Here is a 14,294-nt window from a genome sequence, read left to right as displayed (position 1 = left end):
CGCTTATAAATCTAAATGGATGCTTGAAAGACACCCTGAGTCTTGTATTTTCTTCCTGTTTTTAGCTTCCCTGTTCAGACTGGTTTATAACAGCAGTCATTAAAATATAGCAAATAAAAATGAAGCTCGTAGATAGATTCTTTATCAGCGTTCAGACAAGCTGTTCTCATATGTACGTCAGTAAGAACAAAGGAATGAATATTCCTTTGACCATGAAATAAATCCTTCAGGTTACTTAAAATGAAGAAAAAATTTCCTGAAAAACAGTTGCACACGTGATGCCTTTTCTCCTCCTCGTTTTTGCTTGGCTGTAGTCAAGAAGAGAGAAAAGATATGACTGGGCTGCAGGCTCACTTTGGGTTAGTCCAACAAAATAGGCAGTCCTTCAAGGAAGCTTATCATCTCCTTTATCATGCCTCACTTCTTGTAGCATTTAATTTTTGTTTGAAAACCTCTTTCTCAAGTCAGATGTTGGATGCCTTGCTTTACTTAGAGCATCTGAAAGTATTTTTCAAACATAGTGAAACGGTTTTAGGTTGAAGTTGTAGGAAGGTGATCTGTAAGTGTCCCTGAAGTGGTCAGGATCTGACTTCTCATTTTAAAAGCACTTATTTCTCATGTGTTACAAACACTTGAAATGACAAAATTACTGGTAATGACTTTTCTGAGTTCATACCACAAATGCCAAACCTGCAAAGATTGAAAATGACTCACATGGAACCATTCAGCTTTGTCCTTGGGTACAGAATATCTTGCAGAGGGGTTTTTTTTCCTCTTATTTTTCCTAGAAGTGATGTTTGAAAACAAAACCACAGCGTGGCTTTTTTGTGCTAGGAAGTCTTTGTTGCTTTTGCCAAGAGAGTTAGAGGAGGACAAGGCAGAGTGTGGCATCATATGCTTTTGGTACACAAAAATACGTCTAATCGGGACCATCTTAGGAGGTAGTAGAGTGTTGTAAATGAAATCAAATCTCACTGTCTCTGACTCTTCTGAAAAATCCTTTCTCTCTGTTCCTTTGTACTCAGGCTCTTCATTTCAAAAACCCAGTAGTGGCCTCTGTCTTGGCTGCACCGGCTGTAAACGATAGTCTCACGTGTCTGGGTAGCTTCCCAGCACTGACGTATGTAATCAAGATCCTAACAGCAAATCTCACTTTGCAGGAAATTACTTTGGGAGAATCCATCATTCTCTTTGCCCAAAGCTGCCTAATGTACTGCCAGGTTTTGTTTTTCTTTTATTTTTCCCCCCTCTGTAAATCACGCTGAAAGATCTGGAGGACCATGGTGATAGAAATATTAGTAAAGATTTTTGTGCATGTGTGTGATGAAAGAAAACAAATTCGTCAATAACATAACTTGCCAAAAAAAGCAAACGTTAGTCCTTTGGGTTTCTGAAAGGTCAGGGAGACAACATTTTGTACCTCAAGCATGCTGAATTTTGCTCAAAAAGAGTCTTTACATATTTAAACAAGAAATTTTATACTGTGAAATAGTCACAAGCCGGACTCCTTCGCCTTCTCTTCAGTCCGTGTGAGGATGGGAGAATCACACACTGACTGGCACCACTAACATCGAGAATTCATGCCCGTTCCCCTAAGAGCTTGTTCAAAATAAACCTCTGATGTCTTGATTACGGCCTGTTAAGCTCCAGAGCAGTTCCTCAGATGAACTGTCAGGATGTAAGCATTTTTTTTTCTGCTGATGTTTGAGGCAGGGCTGTGCAGAAAATCTTTTGTCTTCTGTTGCTTAGAGACAATCTTCTCCTCTGATAAGAAGCACCTTTCTTTATTTTAGCGAATCCCACCTTAAAATCTCCAGGAGATTCATGATACTCTGCAAGAGGTGAGGTAAGCTGCCTAGCCTTGTTTGGAGTTGGTTTTGTTGCAGGAGGCTAGAGGTCTTAGGTCTATGGATGTGCTGTGAAAACTTCCTATATTTGGTAGAAATGAAAGAGGAGGTGCTGGGACACTTGTTTCATCCGATGCTCCAGGCTGCACTACTATAAAACTTGCAACAGGAGAGCTGCTTTGTGGAGAGCTCTGCTTGTCTGTTTTCCTAAGAATGGTTCTGAATTTTTGCATATAAATGTAAGAGCTGAGTTGCCATAGGGTATTTAAGGCTTGGCATACTTCATGCAATGCGCTTTCTATAAAGACGCTTTTGGATGGTGGGAGCATTCTGGCCGTAATTAAAACATTTCTGCATTTAGATGCTGCTTCTTATTTCTCATCTTGAAATGTATTTTGGTCAGACCTTAAGAAAATCAATATCAGAATCACGTCAACTTTGAGATGCCATATATCCTACTGCATTTACTTTGATATATTTTACATAGTCTCAGATCCTGCCTGCTCATAAACAGGGTGTTTGGGAATAGAGTAGTCTTGTCAGATAAATTACCTGAAACAGTCACAGACCTGGCATTGAGATATGATGGTGGAAAATCTATACTTACGGCTGTGGCACAGTCAGCGCGTTAACTACAGCTCCTATGAGAGATGGAAGAAATTTCACCCTGGGCCGCAAGCGTACCTGATTTCAGAAACTTCAGCAGTCAAGCTAGAGCAGTATTTGGAAGGAGGCTCTTGAAGTTTTAGGCAGTACAGGATGTGTTCTCGGCCATTTACGGCTCCCCAAGCCAACGGTAAGCTAGCACTTGGCTGGGTGTTTGGGGAAGGCTCTGTTTCCATAGGTATTAGTGCTTGAAACCATTAAGTGTTCCACAGCTCTTTTACAAGAGGAGTAATTACATCCTGTCGGCAGAAATTACTCCCGCTGTTTAATTTGGAAACCATATTCTTTGCTTCCAGTCTTGTATTGTTGCACTGCAAATAGCAGCTGCATTTTCTGCCCAGGGTGGTGGCACTTCTCTCCGACACGTGCATGGGGGATGATAGCAATGGCGATGATGTCCCTCGGGATGACGTTTCAGGTTTGCTTGTGACTCAGGTCATTTTAAACGGTGCAGGCATATAGTTTCAGAAATCCAACTTTTCTTTGCAGTGACAAAAATAACTTTTCTAGCTCTCGTTTCCCTGCAGAGGGATCCTGAGCCAGCCCCTGGGTGCACTGGGTCTTGAGGCAAATGCTGATACTGAACTTTTCCTCTCTTACTCTGTCCTTTTTAAGCCTTTTATGTACAGAAGGAAATTAGCACTCCAGATTATTGTTGTCTGTTAGTGGTGTTTTTAATTACTGATTTTCAGGACACCCAATTAACTTTTTGCTGAAAACAAGATTTTTTTCCTCCCCTGAAGCAAGCCAGTGATTCACATTTTAATACAAACTTTTAAAAATGTTTGACTCATGCAGCAATTCCAAGAATTTTTATTTCTGAGCTCTTTGAAGCGTTTTAACAAACTAATGAAATACCATGCCTCTGCCGTGCACAAACTGAACCTCATGTTAAACAGGGCTTCTGTCACTGCAGTGCAGTAAGTGCCATATTCGGGCCCCTGGAGATGCTTTGTCCCACAGGATCACCTTAGCGGGAGCGTACGGCCACGCTGTCCCAGGTCCCAGCCTGCGGGAGCGGCGAGGCAAGGAGGAGATGCTGCTGAATCGAGCGTGGTACCGCTGGTCCCCCGGAAGGGAAAAATATCGGGGACCAGAGCTTGCTGAAGAGTGTTGGGATTTATCACGTGGTTCGATCAAACCAAAGCAAACTGCTTTGGGCTGGGCTCCGGGAGCCCCTGCTTTGCAGCGAGGCAAGCGGGTACATCAGCAGTTGTTCGCTCGCGTGATGAGTAAAGCAGAGAGGCGCTGCTTGACTTTCATAAGTGAGACTCAAGCTGTAGAGTTTAGAGTTGAAAAACATTTATATTGGCTATTAAAGGGAACACATGTGACACAGAGATATGCCATGTAAACTCCAGAGATTTTCCAGCAGGAGAAAGACTCTGAAAAGCTAACTGAGTACCAAGTATAAATGAGAGAGGTTTTCCTGAAAAATAAGTTAGGTAATACATATTTTGATCCTTCAAAGAATGTGTTTTATATTAAAATGCAAAAGTGTATGGCTTTCTCATCAGGCAGAGATAGTACAACTGTCCTACTTTACATAACCACCGCAATAGTAAATGAATGACAAGTAGCTCAGGATCCCTTTGGGAAATGGCAATCTTAAGTAAGAGCATCTACTGCATGAAAACTGCTCAGGAAAAAAATCCCCACTCAACATATTATCATTACAATTTTCTGCTTTAGATGGGAAGTTTTCAAATCACTTTTTTCTTTTCATTTTGCCTTGAAATACCCATTTTAATGCAGAGTTTCAAATAGTAATAACCCAAATATTATTTTTCCTTTCCCCTTGTCTTTTTTGCTGAAAGCATATCCCTGTTACGCAGCACTTTATCTTCCCTCATCTCTGTAACTTGAAAATTTCATAATCTTTAGGAAAAAATATGAGCGTGTTTGTAGGGGAAACCTGAACACAGGGTTTGCCTGGTCCTGGTAGCACAAAATAAAACCTTCGCCTCGAGTTCTCCTCCAGAATCTGCCAGGGTTAGCACAGGACATGCGATAATAAAACAGGATTAAAGGGAAGCAGCAAGCAGTGGGTCACTGGCTCCATGTGCCCTTCCTCTGCAGGCAGCTGGGTTTGCGGTCGTACAGTGGTTGTCAGTGGCGTGGTAGCGTGATTAGGGGACAGCAGCAGGGAATACTGGCATCGTGGGAGGCTGGCGGTTGGGAGCGATGGAGGAGATCAAAGGCTTGAGTGTGTTTGCGTGCTGGAGAATAATTGCAAGTAGCTCCTGAAACTTGGCTTGGCAAGGCAGCCTGGCTGTTGACTCTATCCGGCAACGTATTTCCACAGGAGAGGTGAGTACGTGGCACTGTGGGCCCCACCTGCAATGGTGCTCTCGGTTCTCCTTCGCCATGATTCAGCCCCCGTTCAACTTGCGTCAGTGGATTCAGGAAAGGTGTTAGAGGGGAAATGGCTTATTTTATCAAAGCAGACTGAAACAGGGCTGTGTTTTAGTCTACAGGACAAGGCTGATCTCGTTGCCTGCAACTGGAGGGTAAACACCAATGAGGGGAAAAAAGCCTTTGAGCTAGAGGACCATGTAGCCCAGCTGTGAAGTTTTAGCTGACAGCGGAGGTCCCGACCATCAGAGGAAGAAGGCTGCAAGAGCAGTGGTGGGGAGATCTAGGGAGATGCGAGTGCTCATCTTCATAGATGAGCATCTTCATCTCGCTCATCGTTCCAGCAGTGTCCTCATACGTGTTGTTTCTTCTCAAGGGGCTCACGGCATTTCCAAATCTATCTAGCGGCTCATGCATGCTGTCTTAGCAAAGCAAAATCTGACAGTAAGAAAAAATAATGTGTTCTTGAGTGTCTTAGGGTTTTAAGATGAAAAATACGTTTTTAATAATTCTGTCTACTGCATTATAAGCAAATACGCTGCAGTCAGAGTGCCTCTAAACTATTAAAACTTTTCCCCCTGACAGCTTCATGGTAGAAGGCTTGCCATATTAAATTTATTCAATTCCTGAAAAGAGTCCAGGGCCGAGCAGGCATAACCATCATGGTTGCATGGAGAAGGCCAAGCTTTCCTATTTACAAGTCACTGGGGGAAAATGGCAAGTAATTTATTCCTCCTCCTTTCCCCCCAGTGTGCTGTGGGGATGTGAAACTATTTATGAACTTGGTGTTTCAGCAGGGTCAGAAAACCAAAGGGACTGTTGGACTTGAGACCTCCTGAGGTCCTTTCCAACCTGAATTACCCCAGGGCCCTGTGATTTTATGATCCAGCTTTTTTAAGGACAAGGCAAGGCAGACTTTCACCAGAGCTTTCACACGGAGCTCTGCGGTTGCTCCCTCTGCCATACTTTCATCACAGGGTCTGTGAGCACTGAAGGTCCTTGGATGGAGTCCTAGCTCCTTGCAGACCAGCTCTTTACATCAAGGTGAAAGGTCTTCCTCTGACAAAAGTTCACCCACCAAAATGTTTGCTCGTGTTTCTTCTGGTGATTCCCCAAGTGTCAGCAGAGGGAGAGGCTACAGGTCAGAAGGCCCAAATGAAGATCTGTGTGGCACCCTAAGCTCTTCCCCAGCAAAGCGTTCTTGCCTGTTGAACTTCTGGGCAAGGGGTCATCCTACCAATTGAATAAATCAGTAGGTCTCCAAGTCTTTCACTTCGTATGACGTTTTCTAATCTCTTTTTGTCTCTGATAATGGGACTAATTAATAATCTGACCTGTGGAGCCACAGTTTGGGGCTGATTTTTTAATTGGTATCCAGTCTCAGCAGATCTCACAACTATCTCCAGGTGAGGGGGAAGTGAGGGCTGCAGTATCTGCACAACAGTGGCAGGAGGAACTATCCTACTGGTCTTCATCCCGGGGACGACTTCTGTACTACCAAACAAGGAATGGCCAGGGATCCCACAGCCGGGGAGCACAGGCTGCCTCCTAGAATCATAGAATCATTTAGGTTGGAAAAGACCTTCAAGATCATCGAGTCCAACCATCATCCATGCCCACTAAACCATGTTATGGAGTACCTCGTCTACGTGCTTTTTTAATACCTCCAGGGATGGTTACTCAACCACTTCCCTGGGCAGCCTATTATGTTCACACTGCTTAGGAGAAGGTTGGTCAGAGCGGTCCAATATAGAGAACCAGCAGTGCAGATGGTCTGGCTCCCAGGACCTGAGCTCATTCCTTGGCCATCTTGTGTTCAACCATACTGGGCTACTGTAGGACTGTGCTCACAATTAGCAAATAGTGTGGCCCAATAGGAGAAGACTTGCAGAGAGAAACAGTCCTGGTAAACCAACATCTGTGCTACCAGATTTTGCTGCTTTATTGTGGATTTACTCTAGTTTGAGCCTGTGAACTGAATGCTCGCTAGTGATGGGAGCAGATCTTCCCATTCATCCCCAAGGAACTCGGTGCACTGTCTGGAATCGAAGCACGTGGAGGACGATGTAGAGTAAATATATTTCTTTTCACCTGCAGCAGGCTTTTTTTCTTGTTATTTGGGTGATGGTCAACAGTCTCAGGGCAGAGAAAGAGCAAATCTTGCCCTATGTGCCATAAACATTCCTTCAGGCAGTAGACAAAATGCTCTGTAAAAGTCCTTGGAAGATCCCCATCCTGGGTTCATATAGTGCGTGTCACACTGTGGTATCAAGCCTTTAATCTCCTCTTCCAGCCTTTGCTAGGGATTCAAAACTCTGTTATTATTCAAATGGGTATGTACTACTGATTGGTCTCATTTATGGATTTTCAAGTACATTTTAAAGGTCAAGTAAGTAATTCTAATGAGTCATGTGGTTTTTGACAGCTGATAAAAATTGAATGTACAGCAGCACCTGGAAAGCAGATTTATTGTATTTGCCGTTACATATTTGGATTGGACGCAGGGATGGTGCTTCTCCCCTGCTCATTTCACTCTCCGTCATCAAGTTACTGGCACTGATCAACCAGTGCATCCACAGGAGAGCACTGTCGTTGCAGCATTTCAAATCACAGAGTCACAGTTGCTTGGACGGGCACCCAGGACCCGTGTCTTACAGCTGCTGGTTAAGAGAGTAGTAGCTGCATCAGTGCGGTGCTGCCCTCGGCTCAGAGCGTTCCTGGCTACTTAATCCATACTGCTTTCTCGTAGGCTGCCTGGCTAGTAACAATTTGGAAATCAGTCTGGCGTAGGTGTTCTCAAAGTCTTGTGTGCAGGCCACTCATGCGGTGGTTGCGGAGAGCTGTCAGATCGCAAGATGACAACTGACTGTCCTCAGTTACTGTCTGCAGAACTGTAAGCAAAGAAAATGAGAATATTTTCCCATTTCCACAAATAGCAGTCACAGATGGGGAGCAAGGCTTGAGCTCGGGTGCTGTAACATCAGCTTCTACCATGTGAACTAAAGGGCTAACTGCATCGCTTGTGGGAGCAGTAGTACGTACAGGGACGGGCAGCAAGGCTGGCCAGCCCTGGCACGAAACAGATGAGATTCTTCAGCTTAGGAAAAAAAGAGAGTTAAATGGGATCTGACAGAAGCCCGTGAAGTCATCTATTGTGTGGAAAAAGTGAACTTGGGAGAACTGTGGGGCATGTAATGAGGTGGTTAGAGAGTCAGTGTAAGTAGACAGAAGTGCTTTTTTTGGTGTTTTTCCACTACGTTTTTGGAACACATTAGGGTTGGGTGGAAGACACTCAAAAAGGGACGAGATCCACTCATACAAGACCGGTGAGGCAGTAGTCCAGCTCCAGCAGCTGGCCGGGGCAGCCGCCGGGTTCCTGCTTCTTGCTGGGAGCCGAGCGGCACACCGGGGGAAAAGCCACTCCCGGCACAGGCGGCTCTTACAGCCTTCCCTGAGCTGCTGGCGGAGCTGAGACTCGAGGAGCCCTTCATCGAGACCACGGCAGCGGATCAGCTGCTGTTCAGGCTGGGCGGCGGGCAGGGGACCGTGTGTGCCGCTGGGACACCATCAGCTGTTAGCGAGGAAGGGGTCGGTGTTAGCCCTGCCGACACTTTCAGCTGGGATGCGGCGCTCACCATAGAAAAACCCGAGAACCCCGGGATTTTTCAGCCCATTCAGACTGTATCCAGATCTGCCCAGTCATTTTTAATTTCCACAGCAGTTTCTTAAGAAGGTCTGGAGGGTGGAGGATTAAAACAATTTACGGTTTACAGAAACTCGGCTCTGTTTTGCTCTGTTCATGGGAACAAAGTTCATGGCACTGGTTTTATGGTACCACCTTGCTTTTATACTCCACGCTTTTTTAAACATGATAATGACTTCAGCGCTGTATAGTGCACTTAGTGCCGTGCAGAAAATAAAAGTATTTCCTGCCCACACTTCAAAAGAGCTGCTACGATGGTAAAGGCTCTTTCAAGCTTAGGGCTGCTAGCCTAAACAGTATGTACGCTGGGTTAGTCTGTCAAAAAGCTCTGCATTGCAAATGTAAATTTATCTTTGTAAGAATGACAAGCTCCTGTTCAAAGCAAAACACTACATAAAGCAGTTCACTGAGGCAGTATGTTTTACCATATTCCCCCTCTGGAACAGAGAGGAGTTTTGTATTACATTAATCAGCTTCTAAGCCCTGAAGGTCACAATTATCTGGCCACTATTTTTCAGTATTAGTGATTTTAGTACACGATTAACTTTCATGTGTGCATCATTAAGATGAGGAATTGTTTTTGAAGTTTCAAATAGAGCAGCAGGTCTTAGCTGTAGTATTTGCCATACTTGCTCAGCCACTGTTAAAAGGGATGATTTATAGAAAACCCAGCTGTGAGTTTTCGTTTCTTCAAGAGCTGGAGGCGGGACTAGAAACCAACCTAAAACCAAGCGGAGCATTGATCAGAGTAGAAATGATGTAGAGCACAGCTCTGCAGACAACAGCTAAGCATCGTGGAAGTATTAGCTGGCAGCGATAAGGAGGCGGAAGCAGGGCTCAGTGACAGAGGAGCCATCTGTCAGGAGCTGGGAATCCGATTTCAAGAGAGCAGAAGATGAAGTACAGAAGAAAGTGATTTTGGTTCAAAGGTACAGTGAAGCTCAAGGATATCTGTGGACAGTAAGTTTCTATACTGTAGCAGGGATGTTTAATACAGCAGCTAGTACTGTTTGGAAGGGCTTTTCAGCTTTGAAAACAGACATAAGTAGCTCCTTTATAAAACAGCTTTTACTTAAAGCTTTTTATTTATTTTTAAGATGTAAATCAGCTTATCTGTTTGAGGTGGCTTGTTTAAAAACTTGTAAACAAACTTTAAAACTGCTGGTGTCCATCACTTCAGAGGGTGGTTTTGTTTAATAAGGTCATCTCCTGTCGAGGATAAGATTTGTTCGTAACCTTTCTGAAAAATTTCTTAGAAGAGAAGACTGCTTTGGCCCCAGTTGCGAGGTGAAAAAGGGTAGGCAAGAATATTTTTTCTGGAAAGGGGAAAGGAGTTCCCACCCAAATAGATCTAAACTAACTGGAACTACAGTGTATAAACACCCCGGGGCTAAATCCTACCCTCACTTACACTGATGTAAGTCAGGTTTAAGTCTACTGCAGTTAATAAAATTACTCCTGATTTAATTAAGGATAGAATTTGGTTGCACATTTCTTAATAACGAAAAAGCCCCATGGTTCTTTCCAAAGTGCATTTTATGTTAACAGATTATTAAGGACTTGCTTTAAAATACGTTAAAATTAATTGTAAACTCACATTATGATGCATCTTTTGTCACGTATTTGTATCCTTTGAAACTAGCACAAAAGCCAGCACGAGATATTGTAAGCAATCTTATTATTTCTTGTTAGCAGGTTCTCAGATAAGGTTTGCACTGCTCATAGTTTCATGCTCGTTTCAGTTCAGTGGCTCATATTTGGGGTGATATGCTTTAATCCCAAAAAGGTTTGTGAAGCTCCAGCTGGGAGTGATAAGGCGATATTAGCTGTAGCAGAAAAGTGTCAAAGTTCTGTACAAGACCCCAGACTGATTACTGGGAATGAAACTGTTCTATTACAAATTGTACAGAAAAATTACTCTTGTTGCAGTGGTTTTAATGTATGAGTTAGAAGCAGAAGCATTGGCTGCTGACTGAGAAAAAAAAAACCAACAAAAAACCAAAACCCACTCACTATTATGGCCCAATATGGATGACAAAACACTGTAGCATGTGTGGGAAAATGGCTGCAGTCCAATGTCTGGAACCATTTATCTTCTGGTAGAGTCTGGAAGATGACTGTTTTATGTATTTTACAGAAATCCCTGCTGATTGATTTCATTTACTTAGGGGGAGGGGGCACGGTGACTGATGGTGGGGACAACTGGGCAAAAAAAAAAAGTGGATTCTTTACATTATCCCGACATCCTGTTCTGGTTAGGGTTGTTGGCACCTTTTGAGGGGACCAGACCGTGCTGGGCAGCCCAGTACGTCCTGCTGTTGCTTTTGCTACTACACACAGCCAGAGGTTTGCTTCTTTTTTTCTGGGTCTCTGAGCTGAAAGTTGCGGATTCTGCTTCCACTAGGGCCAGGCACATTTTGGAAATTATGATTTGCAGAGGTCTGAAGGGGAATGGACAGAAATGGGTACGGGTCTCTGTAGCCTGCCGGTAGCTTGGCTGGCGGTGGGCGCTGTTATTGAAGAGGGAGGAAAGAATTTGTGAAAAGTCTGAGGGAAAGTCTTTTCAGTGTGCAGGGCTTGCTGAAATAGCTCATCCAGCTTTGGCACACGAGGTCTGTACGCTAGGATGATGATACTGTTTTCTTCTGACGTTTGTTGCTAAAATAGCCACAATTCCTGGTGTGTCTTTATTTGTAAGGAATAAAGAGCTTGTCAAGCATGGTAGAGACAACAGGGATATGCTGTACATCAGTGTCTTTCCTTTACCTTACTGTTATTTTTGTGTGTGCTCTGCCTGCCTGTCTGTCAAGGTGTTTGCCTTCAAATCAATTAGTCTCACATCTCGGCATGACAGTCGCTTGTTATATACCAGGCATATCTACAGACATTTGCTTTCATGTTGCAGGGAATCAGTGCCAGTATTTTCATATGATGAAATAAGAGTGGAGGGACACATTTCCTAGTCAGTACACTGCTGCTGTGTTGAGGTTTAACAAAAATGGGGAGAAAATGGATGTTTCAACTGACAGTACTACTTCATTTTGTACCCTTCAATCTCTTCACAGGGTCCCTTACTAGTGGTTGCAATGCCAAGTCCAATGCAGTGTCACGTAACAAACCTGGAGAAAGGGAAAAGAATTGTGTCTCTCCCGTCATGTCTGGTTTCCCAGACATAACCACAGTACAGTCAAGACATTTTTCATTGACAGAGTGGGAAAGAAAGAAAGAAAGATCTTCTACTTTACCCCAACCGCCAAGGAAGCTTCACGTATTTGTCAAGTATTATTATCAGATTGGTAGGAGCTATGAAGCACTGTGCTTAAACAGTATCCCAAGAATAAACCCAGCATCACCTCCCTTCTGAACAGCACCCTGTACTATTGCCCTGCGGTGTCGTTCAGCCCACGCAGGTTCTTTGGCCTCACTGCTCATCACGCTGTCTTGATGCACACTCATTTTCTGTGTCTGTTCGTTGAGGATGTGCTTATGGCTATCAGACGTCTCTTTGTTACTCATGTGTTGACCTCTGATTTCTAAGTTTACAGGAGTTTAGATTAATCATAACCTTTTCTACTTTCCTAATTTCCTTAGCCTCCTTTTCAGCCACTACCTGTTTGGGTTATCCTCCCACAGAACAGTTTCTTGTTGGGACCCTCCCAGAGGGGTAGCCAGTGTTGCTCTCGGTTGAGTTTGAGCCTTTGCTGCTTTTTGGTAGCTCTAATTGAGGAGGGCAGTGGGTAGTGCCATGGGTTTCAGGTGAAGGTACTGGTTCTTTTCCTTGAGTATGCCTCTGAGCTGCCCTACAACACAGAGCAAATCTAGTGCCCCGGTGACTTTTTTAGAAGTTCTGCCTTTATCATGGAGTCCTTGAGGGGGACTGTCTTCCTCACTGAGAGGACTCTTAATGAGATAGTGCTGGTGAACAGATCCAGTGTAAGTCCAGTGTCTCCCTTTAATCTTGCATTTGGGCAGGAGGGGAAAAAAGTGGTCTAAGCTGATGCAAACTTGTCTTTTCATCCAATGGACTGCGTTGTCCTGGTAATTTGGAGCACATTTGTGGACTGCCAGCCCCCAACCCTTCCTCTTCTGTAAAGATTTGTAGGATGGTGTGCTCAGGCTCCAGCCATTCCAGCTACTGCCTGCACAGTCCCTACATTTTTATTTGTCACCTCTTAAGTCTCTTCATTACCTGGAAACATCCTTCATGTGGCTATCACAAAGGTACCTTCCCGAGTGCGCTATTTCTTACAGGTAAAATATCTTAGAACATATTTTACACACGTTGCACATTATCCCATTTTTTAATACAGTTTGTCCTTTTGTACTTTGCAATATAGTACATGACAAGCATAGGCTGGGTGGTAGAGCTATAGGTGCCTCTTGTTTTCTTATCAGGTACTGTTAAAAACAGAAAATTAGATTAAAAGAAAAGAAGGGAGCTCTGTAGGCTGTGGAACATTATAAAACCTCCCACTGAATGTCTGCGCAGGACATACAGAAACAGCAAAGCTGTTATTTACTAAATGAGTTCAGAGTAGGGGCCAACTGAATGCAATGCATAAATGATTTACTTATTCATTTATAACTCTAACCTAGAATAATGAATTTTTGCTGTCCCATAAAAAGGATGACTTTATGTGACCCTTTAAAGCCTTCAGCATTAAGTGGCATTAAGTTGATGGCTACTTGTTTTGTACCTTCAGTGAAAAATTATGCATAAATCAAGTAAGCTTTGCTTGTAATGTACTCATAATCCTCACAGGCAAAACTCCCACCCAAATCTAGTGATCAAGTATGGTTTCTTGAACTCAGCAGAAAGGTCACCTCATAAAAAATATGGGGGTATAATATTCAGGCCACCCAGGCAATTTTTTTTGGCTAGGATATTGCTTTAATTAAGTGATTCTAAAGTTAAAATAATAATAGGATTCTGATTTAAGCAGATAAAAGCCAGGGGAGCTACATTAAACTCAGTTTCCATCCACCAAACACATCCAGACGAGCTAAGCTCACTCGCTGTTTGAAGAACATTTTTGCACAGAGGGACAGACAGGATGGGCTGAGGTTGAGTCCTGAATGTTCTGGGGTTTGCGTATTTAAATCAAGCCCTTAGCATTGTTTTGTTCCTTAATTACTTCTGGTTTGCTGATTTATTGATGCTTTTGAAGACAAGTAGACTCAGTAAAACATAATCATTCTGTGTCACGTAAAAGCTGTTGTTAAATCTGTGGACATTATAGACAAAAGGAAAGGATTGATTGAGGGGTCTTTTGTGGAGGTGGTCTTCCACCTACAGGTAAAAACAGTGGTAGCTGTCCTTTAAAGGTGGAACTGAGTTACTGAATTGCAAATGAAATGGAAGGTCTTGTGAAACCACTGGTTAGGGCTGTCTCAGTTCTTGAAATCTGCCAACGCAGCCAACAATTTGGGCAGAAGTTGAATGGGAACGAGCGGTCCTGCAGAAGGGGTTGGTGGCTGGAGCATCTTCATGGAGCACTGCTAGGAGAAGCGAAGGCTGGACTTACCTCTTCTGTATGAAATGGCCCTTCCATTTGGGGGTGACCTTAGGGGAAATAGGAGTACTATTTGCTTTAGCACTTGCTACGCAGGCTTTGAACAGGGATGAAAACCGCAAATGGCAATCCTTTGCCAGCCATGAGCACTGATGTACAGTTGAAAAGTCATGACGTGGTCCCACCTGGCTTAGTTTTGGGGAAATATTT

The 14,294-nt window shown here is 43.6% G+C and overlaps 1 protein-coding gene across 7 annotated transcripts in view; it reads left to right on the top strand.

The window, feature by feature from the left end:
- STARD13 (StAR related lipid transfer domain containing 13) overlaps nt 1-14,294 on the top strand; it is a 312,029-nt gene that overhangs the window by 224,915 nt on the left and 72,820 nt on the right. Inside the window, exon 1 of one of the 7 annotated variants that reach the window (XM_052812402.1) lies at nt 9,304-9,500. The exons of 5 other annotated variants lie outside the window; for them this stretch is intronic. The gene's annotated coding sequence lies outside the window, so the exon portion shown is untranslated. Of the gene's footprint in view, nt 1-9,303; nt 9,532-14,294 lie in introns of those variants that run through there. One more of the 7 variants, XM_052812401.1, reaches the window with a different exon arrangement.

The sequence above is a fragment of the Harpia harpyja genome, chromosome 17, assembly GCF_026419915.1.
Source record: "Harpia harpyja isolate bHarHar1 chromosome 17, bHarHar1 primary haplotype, whole genome shotgun sequence".
Taxonomy (NCBI): domain Eukaryota; kingdom Metazoa; phylum Chordata; class Aves; order Accipitriformes; family Accipitridae; genus Harpia; species Harpia harpyja.
The sequence above is the reverse complement of the archived record's forward strand: the minus strand, read 5'-3'. Positions and strand labels throughout refer to the sequence as shown.